The sequence below is a fragment of the Thermobia domestica genome, chromosome 1, assembly GCF_964235325.1.
Source record: "Thermobia domestica chromosome 1, izTheDome1.hap1.1, whole genome shotgun sequence".
In the NCBI taxonomy this organism is placed as follows: domain Eukaryota; kingdom Metazoa; phylum Arthropoda; class Insecta; order Zygentoma; family Lepismatidae; genus Thermobia; species Thermobia domestica.
In genome coordinates this window covers 26339716-26357813 of record NC_137454.1, presented here as the reverse complement: position 1 = coordinate 26357813, position 18098 = coordinate 26339716, and the positions used below count along the sequence as shown (strand labels likewise).

Genomic DNA, 18098 nt, shown 5'->3' with positions numbered 1-18098 from the left:
AGAATAGGACATTTCGACGTGCAAAGGAAGATATACGTCTACTTCACTATACAGACTACCTAAACTGTTCCTTTAGTACAAGGAATAACAGTTATAGGTTTACCAGATTCTTCAGTTGCATTTAGAGGTTGTCATAATGTGATAGTTCATCCACATTGAGCCATTCCAGGTCAAACTAACACAATTTGAGAACAAAATTTACCTTACCATCTCAGATTGTCATGAAATTTTGCACAGGGTACTATTCATATAGACTAAGAAAAATACCAAATTTCAACTTTATATATCGACCGGTATTGAAGATAGGGCTATGTCAAGTTTGGAAAACATGCCCAAAATACCATGTTCAATGTATTTTGAAACTGGAATTGCTCTCCTAACTGAGATAGCGAGCTGGTTGAGGTGTCATTTTACAGCATTTTTTGCCCTTTTCTGTGGTATACAACAGCACATAGGCTAATACAATTTTTTTATTTTCAAAATCAAAATTTTACTTCAAAACTTTTCAAAAAGTACATATTTTAAAATTTTGAAATTAATTCCATAGATAGAATAGATAGAATTAATTGAATAGATAGAATTGTTGTCAAGCACCTGACAAAATATGAATTTGGGATCATAATGGGTTCACTGTTAAAAAAAAATTAAAACTAACACTTATAGTTTTCATTAATACCCTGTACTTATCTGAAAAATACACGATTTTTTTTTTTTTTTTTTTTAAACTTGTGGGAATAAATCTGAACACTAATATGAAGAGTACAGTAATGAGTCTAAAACATATCATACCGACTTGGAATCTGCTGGCTATACTTATTACCTCATACATACTTTAAAAACTAACTTAAAGCAAGTTAAAGTGCTGATACTTTTGAACTTTAAAATAATATTAATACAAGTTTCACAATTAAAAATATTACTGTAAATAAACGTAGTTTGTAAAAAGTATACATATAGCTAGGGTGGATTGATTTAAATCAGTCTGATTTAAATCACGATTTTAATCACGATTTAAATCACTTGATTTTTTTTAATAAAAATCGTTGATTTAAATCAAATTCCGAAATGAATTAATTTAAAGTGAAAGTAAGTAAAATCCCGTTTATCTTCTGTTATTTCAATTATGGAAGATAATAATCGTAATACAATGAGACTCAAATGTATGTAAGCACAGTATGAAAACGAGTATCATGTAGAGAACGATCAGGGAAAATCCCATTTGAACGGGTTACGGGTGAACTCTGCTTCCTTCTCTTTGTAACACAGGGTTTTAAAGTTTCTATTCCAACGGGGAAATCACCATAAAAATTCTTTTGTGTCGACGTCTATTTGTTTGTTTCCAGATAATAGAGGGCGTATTTAGAGGGGTCCGATCCCCTCTGCGAAACAAAAAAATTATATTTTAAAATTCTGGGCGAAATTTATGTACTAAATACATAGAAGTTCCTCGGGATCGTAATACGACAAATTTTGGATGCGTTAAAATATCGAATAATACTTTTGATAAAGTGGATACTTGACCCCATTGCAGAATATGCCGCCATCTGCGATGAGATCGCAGAAAATTTGCCGCGCCTGTGCAGGAAAAATTGTCAGAGGAAATAAAATAGCCAACAGTAAAGTATAAAAACGTGCCTGCTATGTATAGATGTCTTAAATGCACGGACAACTCGCATTTGAACTGTTTTTCACGACACATAAACCATATTTTTAACAATCACAAGTGTTTCTTCTGCTGGAACTGATCATCTTGATTATTTTTTTTATATTGGAATGCCTGCAGAAAATTTTTGACTTACAAAAGCTCATCGCATAAAGACAAAGAACGTTCTGCCATTGGCTAATATATAGGATCAGAAAACGATATTCACGAAGAAATTAAATATCGACTAAAAGCAGGGAATTCGTGTATATTATTCAGTTCAAAATCTCTTATCGTCGCGAATTCTGTCGAGGAATTTGAAGCTTTAAAAATACATAAAACGATAATTATGCCTGTTGTGCTGTATGGTTGTGAAATATGGTCGCTTACGCTGAGGGAAGAACGCAGACTGAAAGTATTTGAGAATAAAATCCTCAAACGAATATTCGGAACCAAAAGGAACGGAAATGAGGAATGGCGAAAACTTCATGATGAGGAACTGCATAATTTATATCGTTCACCAAACATTGTTAGGGTCATCAAATCTTGGAGGCTCAGGTGGGCAGGGCATGTAGCGAGAATGGAAGAAAGTAGGAACGCTTTCAAAGTTTTAACTGGAAGTCCAATCGGAAAACTACCATTAGGAAGACCTAGGCACAGATGGGAGGACAATATTACGATGGATCTCACAGAAATAAGAATACAAAATAGAAACTGGATTCAGTTGACTAAGGATAGAAGTCAGGAAGCTCTTGTGAACATGGCATTGAACCTCCGGGTTCTATAGGTCATAGAGTGAGTTAGTTATATTTCAGGCGAAATTTATGTACTTTATATGTATTTCGTGCAGCTAGCTAGTTCCAATTGTTTAAAAATATGCCCCTGCCAAATATCAGTAACTTTCGAGAAAAGAAAAGTGTCATGTTGATATACATTGCTGTACTTTTTCCTTAATGCTTAAGAAACATTGTTTGGGATTGAAATAGGTTAACGATTGGGAATTAAATCAAAATTAAGACCCAATACTTTCACTTAAATGGCATAATTAACATTTAATATTAATTCCTAATGTTTTTTTTCAGTTCACGACTTGTATTGTACGAAGAAAAAGATTTGATTTAAATAAAAAAAATCGATTTAAATCAAAAAAATCAACAAAAAATGATTTTTTTTGAAAAAATCATGATTTTTTTCCACCCTACATATAGCACTAGTTCAACAGCAGGGTTGGCTAGTTTAAACCAGATGTTTTTTATATAGAAAAAACATGCAAAAATGCCACAAATCGTAATCACAAATGCCACGTGAATTTCATAGTGAAGTTTTCATATATATGTCAAATCATATGTGTTAGTTGAATCTAAATTTTGCCTTGTAATTAAGGAGCCCGATGAGCCCACAAAATTTCTCCCAGGTGGAAACCGGTTCAGATGCCACTTCAAGTAATATGTCCAATCCTTCATAACTTCGCGTTTACTTAAGGACGTTAAGCGTAAACAAACCAAACGAACTGAAGCAGTTTTAGCGGGAAGACATGAGTTCATTGCCAAGCAACAGGGAGCCTTCCTTAACTACACAAAAGAAAATCTCAAAGAAATCAGAATTTGCTGTCATTTACGATTTTTCTGAAAATTACAGCACAGCACTACAAGATGAAGAATAGAGCTACCACTAGACAAGCTAAACAGGTCACAATCCATCCTTTGTTTTATATTTCAAACAGGAAAACAAAGTTGAAGATGTTAAACATGTAGTTGTTTCCGATTGACAATACAGTTGCTGTTTACACCTTTCAAAAACTCATTATTTTTGACATCAAAAACTTCCAAACGTTTTTTTTTTTTTTTTTTTAAATTTTTCCGACAGGTCTACCGCGCAATACAAAAATAAGAAAAACTTTTTGAACCTCTGCTTTCATGAGGCAGCTTTTAAAGTGAAAGGAGGGTGGTACTTCGTGGCTAGGCGATGGAGTAGGCGGTTCAGTAAAGAGACTGGCAGCTTGTGCTAGTTTGCAAGGACTCATATGACAATCAATTCAAACCCCAAGACAATTTTTTGAGTGGAAAGTAGAAAACATTACCAAGGTAAACTTTGCCTACTCAACTCAAGAGGAATACACTGAAATGTTTCTGGAAAGTCGCTTCGATCAAGCATTGACTATCAAAGGAACACAACAATATGATGCATTCATTCTTAAAACTACATCAACATTATTGGTGAAACACTTTTCAGAAAGTCTGCAGGATTGGGAAAAGGAAGTCTCACAATCTCCAAATAAACTTTAATTAGAAGACATACGAGGCTATAACACCGCTGTCTATGAAGGAAATTGGCGGTTTGGGTATGTTTTACAGAAAAATGAAAAACTTGATGAAGTAAAAATTACTTTTCTTCATCCACCTGGTCATCTTCATCATTCTCATATCCAAGAAACGCTGATGTTCTGTTGATGTCTGTAGTGGACGTTCTGACAAATGTGAATCCTGTAACTCCCGATGGAAGAAGTTATGTTCTTCCTGAAAGTAATGTATGCCGAACAAATGTGGCTTTTTCAAATTTCAAGTGATAAACATATCCTATTACATATTGAAAAGTTTTACTATGAAATCATCTGTACCCTTTCTTCAGATTATTCATTTTTATTTTCACAGAAGTGTAAAACTTAGTATTCTAGTGTTATTAGCCTAAGTACAGAATATTCTTTAAAAATAAGTATTAGTTTTAAATTTTTTTAACAATGAACCCATTATCATCCCACATTCATATTTTGCCAGGTGCTTTACAACAATACTGTCTATTTATGGAATTAATTTCAAAATTTTAAAATATGCACTTTTTGAAAAATTTTGGTTTTGATAATAAAAATTTAGCCTATATCGTCGCATAAGAACCAGAGGAACGTAACGCCAAAAATGCAGTTTTCGTTTTCTTTATGTTTGGACATAATTTTGAAAGCTCCACTTGGTGTAAATGGAACGTAACGCCATCTGTTCTCCTTGTCGATCATCTGTTGTCATGTAGCTCAATTACCATCTTATCTGTAAACCTACGAAAATGGAGTTACGTTCCTCTGGTTCTCATGGGACGATATTATGTATACCACAGGAAAAGGCACGAAAAATGCTGTAAAATTACACCTCAACCAGCTCGCTAGCTTAATTAGAAAGAGCTGCTATTCCAATTTCAAAATACATTGAACATGCTATTAAGACATTTTTTCCAAACTTTACATAGACCTATCTTCAATACCGGTCGATATATAAAGTTGAAATTTGGTAGTTTTCTTAATCTATCTCGAGGGCATCTATGTACCAAATTGCATTAAAATCTGAGATGGTGAGGTTAAATCACTGTGTTGAATTGATATGGAATGCCATTACGAAACGAAAACCATATAAAAAGTTTTGGAAGGCATTCAGTATCTCCCCTAAATCTACTGACTCCGCACCACCGCTGACGCGCCTGCTCCCTACGGACACAATACACTCGCTACAGTTCTCTCCCCTTTGCTGCGCTCCTGCCCTGACTCGGTCAGATAGCATTCGTGCTTTTTAATGGCCATCCGGCACAAGTTGGTTCGTCTTTTATGCACTGTAGTTCTTATGTCATACGTCCACACTGTATTTATACTCCTCACAATTACAAATAACGAACCGTAATCACTATTAAGAGATTTGAGGGAGAAACTAAATAATACCCGAAGTTTTATAATCTCTACTTCTTGATGAAGGGAGTATCGCTTATGCTATATATGAACCATCAGATTGGTTTCAAATGCAGTTGCTATACATACCAGTACCTCATTAGATTTATTTCTTCTAGCAGTTACTATTTGAACTGTGATGGGAAGGAAGATTCTTGGGTTTCCATGATGTAACTCAGTGGTTAGACGCTCGATTTGACTTTGAGATTAGCGTCCCATTCAGTAGCAAGGCTATATGAGACATAGACCTACAATGTGGGATACGAACAGCTCCGGCCGGGAATCAAACCCGGGTCTTCCACGCTAACCGGATATCCACGACGGAGCTCTGGTTAGACGGGCAAGGTTCTAGAACACAGGTCCCCCTTCCCATTTAGCTGTAATAGACAGGAAACAACATCCCCTGCGGAGCTCTAACCCGCCTTCACTCGCTAACGCTCGCTCCGCGATACTATCTGAATTAAATATTAAACTTTGGTACAGAAGGGAACCAACGTAGCTACTAACCTGTGTTCTAGAACCTTCCCGGTTAAGACTCTCAAATCTATTGTGATTGGCTCTGATTCAATTCTTGGTAAACTTTACTCTTCACTTGACAAGATGAATAACTTTGAAATGAAATATTTCTGTTTAACGTCTCACAATTATGCCGAGGGCCAGATCCAGGATTTTCTGAGGGGGTGCACCAAATAACTGCCAGTACATTTGAATTAAATTGCTTTTTAAATGCCTTTAGGCATCTGTGGTATGAATGAGAAATTGTCCTGGAAATGCTGTGTCTGCTCTCGATGAATCCTTTTCCTTCAACCTTCAGAAAATTGACTGAAACTATTGATTTTTACAAAACTCACTGCCTACTTCTCATTTTAGGTAGTGTATATTTACAACGAAGGGCGGTGCACGCGCACCCCCGTCCTAAATACGGCTGATTATGCCCTTTAGGCTAAGGGAGACGGATGATTAAGGTAAGTGACTGATGACAGAATTTGTGGAATGAGAATGTGGGTAGAAATGGGAGTAACCCGAGAAAACCCACGGACACGATGTCTACCACAAACTTACTTGTCCAGAGATCGAACCAGGGATACCACTTAGCAGGGGTAAGCGCTCTATCACTGAGCCACCGCCTCCCCCAATCACTTTGAGACAAAATTAAATTAATGTTTCTTTCGTTGTGACGATTTGCGAAACAAATATGCCAAACATACGGAACTACAACTCTTTCAGTACAAAAGTATGACGTTTCTGCTCCTTCCCTAAACGGGAAGGTCGGCTCGTCGCATATTTCCGAAAATTTTACTTCCTAACAAAGCATTTTAAAAAGCACGCATATGCACACTGATATTGATATTGAAATGCTAATAAGCCCATGATAAATAAAATAAACACTTCTTGTGCAAAGAAGTTACTTTTGCGGAAATATGCTACAAGTTGTTTCGTATGCAAGTATACATGCTCCTTCGCGACTTGTAACAAAACCTAATAACGACGTAATGAATTGAAGAATTTTTACGAGTATAAAAGCTTCGTATTATATACACTTGAGTTAAATATTGTTTAAAAACTAAGTACTAAAGCGATGAGTTGGCGGAAACAGAACGTATTGGTCAACTTCAAACTGCAAATTGATTAAAATTACACCCACAGAAACTCCAACCCGATGGGTTGCCAATATGAAGCATGCGCTTTGATGCAAAATCTGCCGTAATTGAAAATGGCAACTCGACTGATAAACATGTGACAATAACTTGACACCTTTACTACATTTCCTACTCCATTCTTTTTATGTATTTATTAACACAATACTTCTTCAAGATGCAACAATAGTTTCACGTGTTACTTAAACAGGAAGAGCCGTATTTCACCTATTTAATGACACAGAAGAAATGTTTTATCCAGCGTCCCCATCAGTGATACGGAAGGCATCGAGAAACGCACAAATGTAGGTAACTAAAACAACAGCTACTACATGTAATTTACTTGTAGTATACACGAACTAAAATTGCTTATTGCATACTTTTACATTTTACGTTTAGCTGCTCTTCGATAACGTACAAACTTACCATACTATTTAATCACTTCATTTTACATATTTGCTTTTATATTGCAACACTTTTAGGATCGATGTTTGTAGCAACTTTATTGTTATTATTTTTCATGAATTACAAACTTAGCTACACATTTCATTCCCAAAGAACCATACTAAATTACATACTCCAAATGTTTCCCGCTTTAGAAATTAATGATTTTTCTTACATAAAACAAAAGACGACTGCTATGCGTGTTGCTTTTATTGTGTGTAGTTCTTTGTCGCATGTTCAACGAAAACACAACATATAGCATGAATAAAATTTAAAATTAAATGTTGGAGAAGATGGGAATCGAGGAATTCGAGAAATAGGATATATTCTTTGATCTCTATCATATAGACGTAGAATAAAGTTTGAGAGGTGAACTAAAATCTATGCCGCACGGAGTAAATTTAAATTCAGGCTTCATTTGCTACTTAGGAATAGGAATAGGAGAATAAAAGTTTTACATTTCTCCGAACTTTTCGTGACTATCTAACCATAGTTTTCAAGATTATAATGTAACCTCAAATTGTGAAAATCAATTGCCCGTATCAAAATAGCTCAACAAAGACGCTTCTTGTAAAATTTTGCTTATCTACGTATATAGGCAAAAGTTATCACCTAAAAAAATCTTGCTTCAACATATATAACTGTATTTTACATTTGCAGTATAGATAAAAATTGAGAAAATCGTCTTTGTGAATACTTAGATTATTAAAATCTTATGCCATTCATAGACGGTCAAAGAAAGCTTGAACAAAACTATTGTTCAAGACCATTCAAGAATATTTGATGAAAAAGACGTCAGCACTGACATCATTTGTATCTTGAATTCAATAGTTTCGTTCAAAAGATTTCGTTTCGGTCCTTTTCTTAGAATATTCGGTCGGCGGCCCCTTCGAAATATTGAGCCGGAATGTCTGTGGCGTTGCTTTTACAAAGTTATGTAATTCATAAGCCACTCGCCTCTAGCAACCTTCTCTCTTACTAGGTCACACTAATCCTTAATATTTTCTTTTTTTTAAAAAAAAAAAAAAGAAAGAAAGAAAAGAAATTTTACGTTTTGACTTGCAATAGTTGGTATTGCATGCTGATATTGTGAACTTGTGATATGATATCGTTAACACAAATCTTTCGTTTTACGATCATCTATTCTCTGGAAGTTTTTTTTTTTTCAGACTCAGAACAACAATACTTTATACACATATAAACTATAGCTATATTGAGTTTCGATCGTATCATAAAGGAAAGTTCTGAAGTCGAAAGTTGCGAGTAATAATGCTTTTCCATATTAAAGTTGCAAGTGATAAAATATACTAGTAACTTTACTATTATTATTATTATTATTATTATTATTATTATTATTATTATTATTATTATTATTATTATTATTATTATTATTATTATTATTATTATTTCAGAACATTTCTTTGGGGGGGACAAATGAATACTGATGGAGCAATGGCGAGGACATCAAGGAACACAGGGAATATATGTATTATTTATGGAATCTGTAATAGACCTGCAGCTCCTTTTGCAGAGAAGATACTAATTAAAATACTCAAAAATGCAGTATTTCATTGCACATATTCAAGCGTAAGAAAATTCATCATTAACATATATTTAAAAAAAATAAGATATTACATAATTCAATTTAATTATGTATTCTTATCTGTTATGCTCATCTAACAAGAAGCATATTGTTTAATGCAGAAATGCGTAAAATGCGCCAAATTGAATTTAAGTTGGTAAATAAACTTACAATATCATATCTTGTTTAAAATCAACTTTAAAATTCTCTACAACGTTGTGTTTTCAGGGGCATACGGGCACTGCCCGCTCTAGCCCCATCCTGACTACAGGCTTGTTTTTCAATATTGTGTTGTATCACTTTAATTTTCAATAATAATAAAAAAGAAATATTCTAAATTATAAAGTTTAAGGTATAATACTCAATTAGGCCAATGGACCGGGAACAAGGAAGAAAATTTAAAAGATAAAACAATACGAGAGCATTATATTCAAAAAGAATGTAAATGCAAACGCATGGATATGCTGTAACGCAAAATGAGAAAAACAACTAACTTTGTAATTTTCTGTGTATTTTCAAGGAATGTTGGATAAAAGCACAAGTTGTCAAAAAAAATCTTCTTACGTACACATATTGAGAAAGACATAAGGTGACAAACCATCTAATGTCAAAAAAATAAATGCAAAACTAAAACGAAACAATGAAAACACAAAAGTGTCAAGTCGTTACAATTGAGAGATTCCGGGGTCTTGTTTACTCTATCATTGTCAAAAATTGGTCAAACAAAATCTTCGTCCAATTTCAAAATTTTACTAATCAAGTGTAATTGTTTATTGCAACTCAAAAAATACAATACAACTTCTTCAAATCATCACCATCATCAACTTAATCAGGTTCATCGCCACTGATTAAAAACATCAGCTCAACTACCAAAAAAAAAAAAAAAAAGACGGCAAGTGTGCTACAAAACCAGTTAAAAATTAAGGTTAGTCTTGCTCATATGTACAATTGCATTCTTTGGCAAATCGTATTATCTATTCAAACACTTAAACACTCAGATCTCAACAATTTCTAAAAAATTAAAATCACAATAAACGTTTTAAACAAAAAATACAGATCTTTTTATTTACACATTATACGACACCACAAAAGTTAAGCTAGTTTAAAACAACTACTCACAACCTAGTGTGAGTAAAATTCGCTCACTCTCATTGGTATTAAAGAATAAGTAGTTTATCTCGCCCCTAAATCATACCAAAGAGAGATAAAATAAAATGTTGGAGGCGCCGGGTATGGATGCTGTTACCTATCGCATCCGCTAGGAAAACCCGTTAACTATTACGATAACTCAATATAATTATCGACAGAATTGGCTTTCTTTCAAGAGAGTTTTACTGACGAAATCCAGTGGCGTAGATAAGGGGGGGCCAGAGGGGCCGCCCCCCAAAGAGGTCCGACAATGTACTTTGGTACTTTGATGTTTGTAATTTTTTGTATACTATATTTTTATGTTTATATATTTTTTGTTTGTAATTTTTCTATATGTACCTATAACAGCACTTGCCCCCCCCAAACACACATCCTGGCTACGCTACTGACGAAATCAATGTTTTGGAAAATGTTGCAGATAACCAGAAAAAAAAAGTTTTTTTTAAAAAAGTCAAAATACTGAATATGGGATTTAATTTAGTGTGTGTCTACATCATTCGAATTCGTGCCTATAGTTCAATATATTCGGGCCGCTTCAAATATCACTTCGCAGATAGGGCACTGACATTTCAGTGCTGATTTTGAAAGTGCAAGGCAATGTCAGCAGATAATTCGCAGGATTGTATGTTAATCAAATTTGTGCTTGGTTTGATAGATTTGGTAGGGGAGATCTAGCTGCACTCTATATCAACTGCATCGTTCTCAAATCTATTTGTCAGAAAGTGTAGAAGAAAACTTTTGCAGGCAAATTTTTGTCGTATCCAGCGGCAGTTATTTAGGGTAGTCTCATTGGCAAAAAAGTCTTCCCAGTTATTATATAAAATAATTGTGCACTAGACTTCCGAGTGCTCCATAGCTACAGCGGTAAAGGCGCAGTTTTCATCAATGTCTTCCCTCAAGAGCCGACGCTGGTTATATCCCTTATATGATTACAACCGGTAGGTAGAATATCATTTAGTGGAAATTTTGTTTTTATTTATTAGTTTTGAGAAGGATAAAGAAAATTTTGACCGAAATTGGCTACATATATTTGATTTATAATGTACTGTACATACTCTTTAGAGATATTCTCTAAATTCTCTAGAGGCAGGAGGTAGATATAATGGGACCGATTAAATAACGCGTCTTTGCAAGTTTACAATCGCAATGCAAAAACTTTGCAGTCATTCTGCACCAGTCTTGGCAAAGTTCTATGTACAGCAACAAAATGCAAAAAATGTAAATATTCATTATTGTAATGCCGATTATTGCATTTTGTGTTGCGTTCACGCAAACCATTACGGAATGTCCCCATTGGTATATGATTTTCCTTTGCTTTGAACGATGCTAACACCATGGATCTTATAAAATAGAGGATCTGCCCTTACAACAAAATCTTGAAGCCATGCGTCACAGTTTCGCCACCCCTACTCTGCCCACTCTGCCCAATAGGATCGCAATGTTTTGAGCCAACAATCATGGCGGAAACGAAAGTAGCCAATCAGACAATGGTAGAAACGAGAGTAGCCAATCAGACGTGCCGATGCTCGGTTGTTTTTTGGCTTCACCGATTTAATAGGATGAATATACATATGGGTAGATCCTCTATTTATAACATCCTTGGCTAACACGCAAGTTATTATTTTACCAGGTCCAAAAGAATTATTATAAGCATGAAATCAATGTTGTTAACCTTGGCTATTAGTATTTCTTTCGTGTCGGGAAGTGCATGGGACTGTTGAAGTGGCTTGTGAAATGACTGAATCATGTGTGATCGTAAAAATCGTGCACCGAGGAACACAAATTATGCTATGATATCTAAGAAGATGCATAGATATTTAAGAATATGCATAGATATTTAAGAATATGCATAGATATGATATTTAAGAAGCCGTTGGGCTGATTTCAGACCAGTTAATAATTTTACATTAATATTATTGCATTAGAATAATTCTTCTATTGGTATAATTATGTTTTATTATTTATTTACTCTACTTCAAGATTCTTAATTGAATGCACTGCAAATAAAACCAAATAGGTTGGTTCATACTTCAAGTATTTTCCTTTATTTTACTATTTTTTCACATTTGACTCTCCAAATAGACACAAAACCAAATAACTGTTTACATGATTCTAATTTCTACCAGACAGTAAACTATTTCTTTATTACTCTCAAGCATGGACGGAGCTTTGGGGGACATTGCCCCCCCTCAACTTCTTGACAAAAAGTAAAAATGCCACCCATAAGATGGCCACCTACCAATACTGTCTAGAAAATATCCCAGAGGTTCGAGACCGACCAAAAGGTCGCCTCCCTTAGCAGGCAATTCCTAACACCGCCCATGCCATGAAGTTTCTTCACTGTTTCTATAAAGATAACCAAGAAAGTTCTGTCGCTTTTTGTGGAGGTCTGTGTTCCATTGGCCTTCACACCATGAGTTGAATGCGAGTGGAGATAACTCGAAGATCAGTTGTTGTTGTGGGTATATCCAACATGCTACCTGGTTGTGGCAGTTCAGTTACACCGTGAACTTGCGTAAGGACAGAGTGAACATGGGACCCTCACAGAACGTCATAAGGGCGTGTATGCTGTACGAGTTCAAACTGGGGTGAAACACCACTGCAGCGAGGTGGAAGATATGGCAGGTCTTTGGTGAGGGTGTCATAACTACGCGGATAGTGCAGCAGTGGTTTAACAAATTTAAGGATGGTTACAAAACACTCGTAGACGCACCACGTGCCGAAAGACCAATACATACACAAAATGAAGATCTTTAGGCAGCAATTGAGGCGAACAATGGCCAGACATGTGAGGAACTGGGACTACATTTCAGTGTGAGTGGATAAATCATTCGGCAGCACCTCCACCAACTAGGGAAGCACTACAAGTTAGGTCGATGGGTCCCACATGATTTGACTCCGAGCCAGAAGGCAACGCGTGCAGACACCTGTGTTTCTCTTCTGTCTCGTCTGAGAAAGGAGCCGTTTCTGGACAGGGTATTGACATGCGATGAGAAGTGGGTTCTATACGAAGTTCCGTGGCGCCCTCATCTTTGGTTAGCATCCCATGAACCGGTTCCAAAACATCCGAAACCAGCACGGCAAAGGGAAAAGGTCCTTTTGTGTGTTTGGTGGGCTGCTCGCGGCATCGTCCATCGGGAACTGCTACTAGCTGATCAGAGCATCAATGCAAGTGTGTACATTGCCGTGTTCAAGAAAACTCAAAATTCTGGAACCAGCAATTCTGAATCGTAAAGGGGTCCTCCTGTTACATGACAATACTAAGTCCCACGCGGCTAGGATGACCCGAGACCTCATTCTACGCTTTGGATGGGTTGAACTGTTGCATCCGCCATACTCCTTGGACATTGCACCGTCCGATTATCACCTGTTCCATTTCTTGGACCTTAGAGGACACCAGTTCAAATCCCTAGTAGAGGTGCGTAATCCACTTGATACCTTCTTCGCTTCACGACCACAAAGTTCTATCGCGAAGGTCGTCGATGCTGATGTGGACTATTTATTATGTTCCAGGTACGTCTTTGGTGATATATCGATGTTCGAAGGTGGTGGGTGAAAAAGCGACAGAACTTTCTTGGTTACCTTTATACAAGGAATACAAATTATTTATAAACATACAAATTATTCAGAAACAAAATCATCTTTACCATTGAATCGGTCATTGCAGAAAGGGCACATGTTCTATACTAATGATATAGAACATGTGCCCTTTCTGCAATGACCGATTCAATTTGGTTATGTTAAACTGTTTTTAATTACTATATTTTGAACACATTTGAATATAACCAATACAAAAAAAAATTAATATTGCTTCGATTTATAAATAATGAGATAAACATACTACTTTTGTATATAAAAAGAATCAAAATTATTGGATAAATTAACACAAAAAAATGATTTTTTAAAAAATAAAAAAGAAGGAAAACGTTTGCTATGTTGAACTAGATCCGAAATTCAGGAGAATAATATGAAAGATATTAGTCTTTTGTTTGCCACCTAAAACAAAACTGATTGGACAAGAAATACGCGCATCTACAGAATTAAAAGAAAGCAAAGAGATTGGGAGTAAAATTCCGAACAAATATAATCATGAGCTCAGTCCATGGTGATCAATTAAAATTATAAACTCATAATTCAGAAATGTTATGCCTGGATCGTAGCGCTTGGGTGACAACAGCAACCAATACCCTTTCTTTATTATGCAATTAACAAACACAAAAGATACACAGGGTATTACCTGACCAGGGTAGCAGTGCGGTTTTGGAAGGATGGCGCTGCTGTTGTGTTGACATCAGTTTGTTGGCAAGCGCGGTGGGACAGGGGAGCGGAGAGTTTCATTCTGCAGTGTATCCAACAGTATTTAAAAGTTGCAGTTTGGATGTTATGCATAGCCTAATCTCTTTCCGCTTAATAAAGAACGTCGAAAGTTGTGTGGTTGTAATGAACCATTCCTGCAGTAATGCAGATGTATTGTGGATAGTGATATATGAATGGAAATTATCAATTTAAGAACAACATAGAACAATTGACAATTCAGTGAGCTTCTACCCTGTATTAAGCAGATTGTATAAAAATTGATTACGTTTTATTCGATGTCATTATAAAACAGGAGCAGCCTGCAAACCGCTACTCGCTAATTTGTTCGCAAGTTAATGTGGAGGGTATATTTTTGTTGTAGTTTTTTTTTTTTTTTTTTTTTTTTTGCTTGTTACTTAAAATTTTCTGCAAATAACTTCAACAACTTTTGAAACTGTTTGTCTTAGCTTGAGCCAGAGGCGGATCCAGGCTGAATGTTTGGGGGGCGGTCATTCGAAGTCAAATCAAGGTAAGAGTGTATTGCAAAAAGAAAAGTAAAACAACTTTAGTAAAGAAGAAGTAGCTATTTTCTGCAATTTCTAGAACAGAAATGGCCACCTGCGATTGCGAAGGTGGACATTTTATTGCGCAAGAACGCCAATGTAAGTAATTTCTTGCAATTTATTGCTTTATTTGACTTCTGCAACGTAAAAAAAGTAAGGCCTACCTATTTTAGGTTTTATTTTACATTTATAATACAAAAGTAAAAATTGTTAGATTTTATTTTTAAAATAAAAAATATTCTATTCTGGGGGGAGGCAATTGCCCCGGCCCCTGGATCCGCCTATGACTTGAGCATATGCGTGAAGTGATTTATTACGAACAGGACAAAAAGAACTCTGATAGATTGATTACAAGTAATCCGGTTAGAAACACTGCTACTTGCATTTTAGTTCCAAAACCGGCCGCCCGCACTCGTTGGCTGGTCAGGATATACCACTTCTTCATTAAAACATCCACAATAAATTCCCTGACTGATAATAATACTTTTTTTTTTATATACAGAGTGTTCCAAAAGAAATGCAACCCAAACTTTGATTGAGTATATTTTTTGAAGTAAAAATGATAGAGACATGGTTTTTGTGACAAAAGTTAACGTTGTCTATGGGGATATTTTGAGAATAAAACCAATGAGACAAAAAATCGTAACATTGAATTTTAGTAATTGTTTAAATGACCAGAACTAGGGGCGTTTGCAGGGGGAGGGTCCTGGGGGTCCGGACCCCCCTCCCCGAAATCTCGATTTTTGTGTAAATTTAGCCTAATTTTAGGGGCAATTTTAGGAATTTTAATATAAAATACACTCATATTGAGTTTGGACCCCCCGAAATAAATTCCTGCGTACGGTACTGATGAGAACTATAATTTTTAAAAAATATAAATTGCTTATTATGAATTCCAAGGGTAAAAAAAAAAGAATTAATCGCTGTAATTCTTAATGTAAGTGTTTAGAACGCATTACTATTTATCGGATGGGACAAAAACTGCGTCTTGTTTTGCAGCGTTTACATTTGTAAAGGCCATTTTTTACGTATTTAGAAAAAAAATAAAAATAGCGCATTCTGGCAATAATATCCCAACAAAAAATGCCACCACTGGTGGGTGTAACACATCCTCGGGCATGTTAGGCAACGCGATTTATCTATAAAATAATAAATTGATTTTTTTGCAAACTAAAAATACGATAAAAATAATTACTAATCTGCAGCTGGCAACCCGTACTGGTAGGAAGAAAAATTTATAACTCTTTATTCGAGTAATCTTAACTAGACATTTAAATATATTTTTTTAAAAAGAACAAGGAAATCAGCTAGTGTATATAATAGCACGCTGTGCTGTAACTTGTGGAGAAGATAATTATTAGACCAATCGAGCTTTATGAACTTACAAGCGAGTTTGCTTAAAAGTCAAGGCCACGGAGGCACCACTACATTTCTCTCGTTCACATGCAGCTTATTCATTTATCGATAGTTTTGTACCAGTCACCTTGGTCGGGTCAACAGTTCTATCTTAAAAATTTCTATGCATATTTCAATAGCTCCTCATATTGGTAGTGAATACCACGTGTCCCATATTGATAAACAAAGTCACAAGGTTCAACACCCTTGATAGGAAGGAGACGACGGAAATCATCATCTCCGACGGAACACAATAAGGACTCCCTTCAACACACCTCCACGAGCACAGTGAAGATTGGCTATACTGAGAAAAATCCGTTATCCGGACAGCGGTATGCTGAACAAATATACGGAATTCATATGTTTACTACGGAAGTTTGTACGGAACATATATTATCCAAATGGTATATACGTACTGCTTTTTTCCGGTTAGGTGTTACATCATGAAGCTGCAGGATGTCTGACATTTTAACAGTTTTTCGTATATTACACACGTATGTGTTACGTATGTCAGATGTATGTTATATACGTCCATTTGTATATGAGATCCTAACTGCCTACATACAGTCATACGGAAAACACGTATTGATGGAAAACTTATACGGACAATTAGGGATGCGCAAGAGTCGAAGTCTGTCTCGACTCATCTCGAGAAAATGTTGTCTCGACTAGTGTCTCGACTCGAAAATATGTTTCTGTCTCGGCTCGACTCGAATTCGAGACAAAATATATGCATACATTAGCCAGAACATTATGACTACCTACCTAATTGTCAGTATTATATGCTGCAACACATTAAAGCCTCAAAATAGTTGGGAAAGCGAATAGTCCAGACGTCATGTAGCCCTATATTGTTCATGGGAACGAGAACCCAATAATAAACTAAATTACTATAGACTGCCAATTGCTCATTCAGAGAATGTATGAAGTTCACTTTATCGCAATAGTTTTATGCAAACTTGATAATCAATTATTATTATTATTATTATTATTATTATTATTATTATTATTATTATTATTATTATTATTATTATTATTATTATTATTATTATATTTGAAGTACAATCAAATACCGCGACATTAATTATTAGTTTTAATTAACTGAATTGAGCTGAAAATTTAATCTTGATCTCGAAAGATTAAGTTTATGCGCTCTGTACTTTTCTAAAGTAATAAATGCTGGAATTGGTTTCAAGGCTGTTTCTCAGCCAATACTTTCTTCAAAATAATATTAAAAATTATAGAAAGATTTTCGAGACATTCGAGTCGAGTCGAGATTTTTACCAGCAGGCTTGACTCGAAAATTCGAGTCGAGAAATACGTTTATCTCTACTCGTCTCGAATTTTATAAAGTGTGTCTCGACTCGTGCGCATCCCTACGGACAATATTATAAAACACACGTTTTCAGTTATATGTTTGCTGCAGAAGGCCTATGTTATACGAGGGCCATTGCAAAAGACATGGAAACTGTTTTTTTTTTTTTTTCAAAAATGGTAAAGAATTAAAAAATTCTGAAATATGCAAATGGAAGGTTAGTTCATATGTAAACATTACGTGTAGGGAGATGGGTCAATATACACACTACCATAAAGATATAGCACGAGAAAAAAGACGAAAAAATTGTTGTCACTTCAAACGTGTTTTACTGTCAATTGCAACAGTACACAATAGTACAGGGCAGGAACA

General features: G+C 35.3%; 1 protein-coding gene and 1 long non-coding RNA gene across 2 annotated transcripts in view; one reads left to right on the top strand and one right to left on the bottom strand.

Annotated features, from left to right (window-relative positions):
• Positions 1 to 7653, bottom strand: part of LOC145683897 (uncharacterized) — a 29351-nt gene extending 21698 nt beyond the window's left edge. The window contains exon 1 of the long non-coding RNA XR_014131207.1: positions 7409 to 7653. This is a non-coding gene — a long non-coding RNA (uncharacterized LOC145683897). The remainder of the gene's footprint in view (positions 1 to 7408) is intronic.
• LOC145683886 (choline/ethanolamine transporter flvcr2a-like) overlaps positions 5442 to 18098 on the top strand; it is a 193117-nt gene continuing 180460 nt past the window's right edge. Inside the window, exon 1 of the mRNA XM_081755528.1 lies at positions 5442 to 7287. The gene's annotated coding sequence lies outside the window, so the exon portion shown is untranslated. The remainder of the gene's footprint in view (positions 7288 to 18098) is intronic.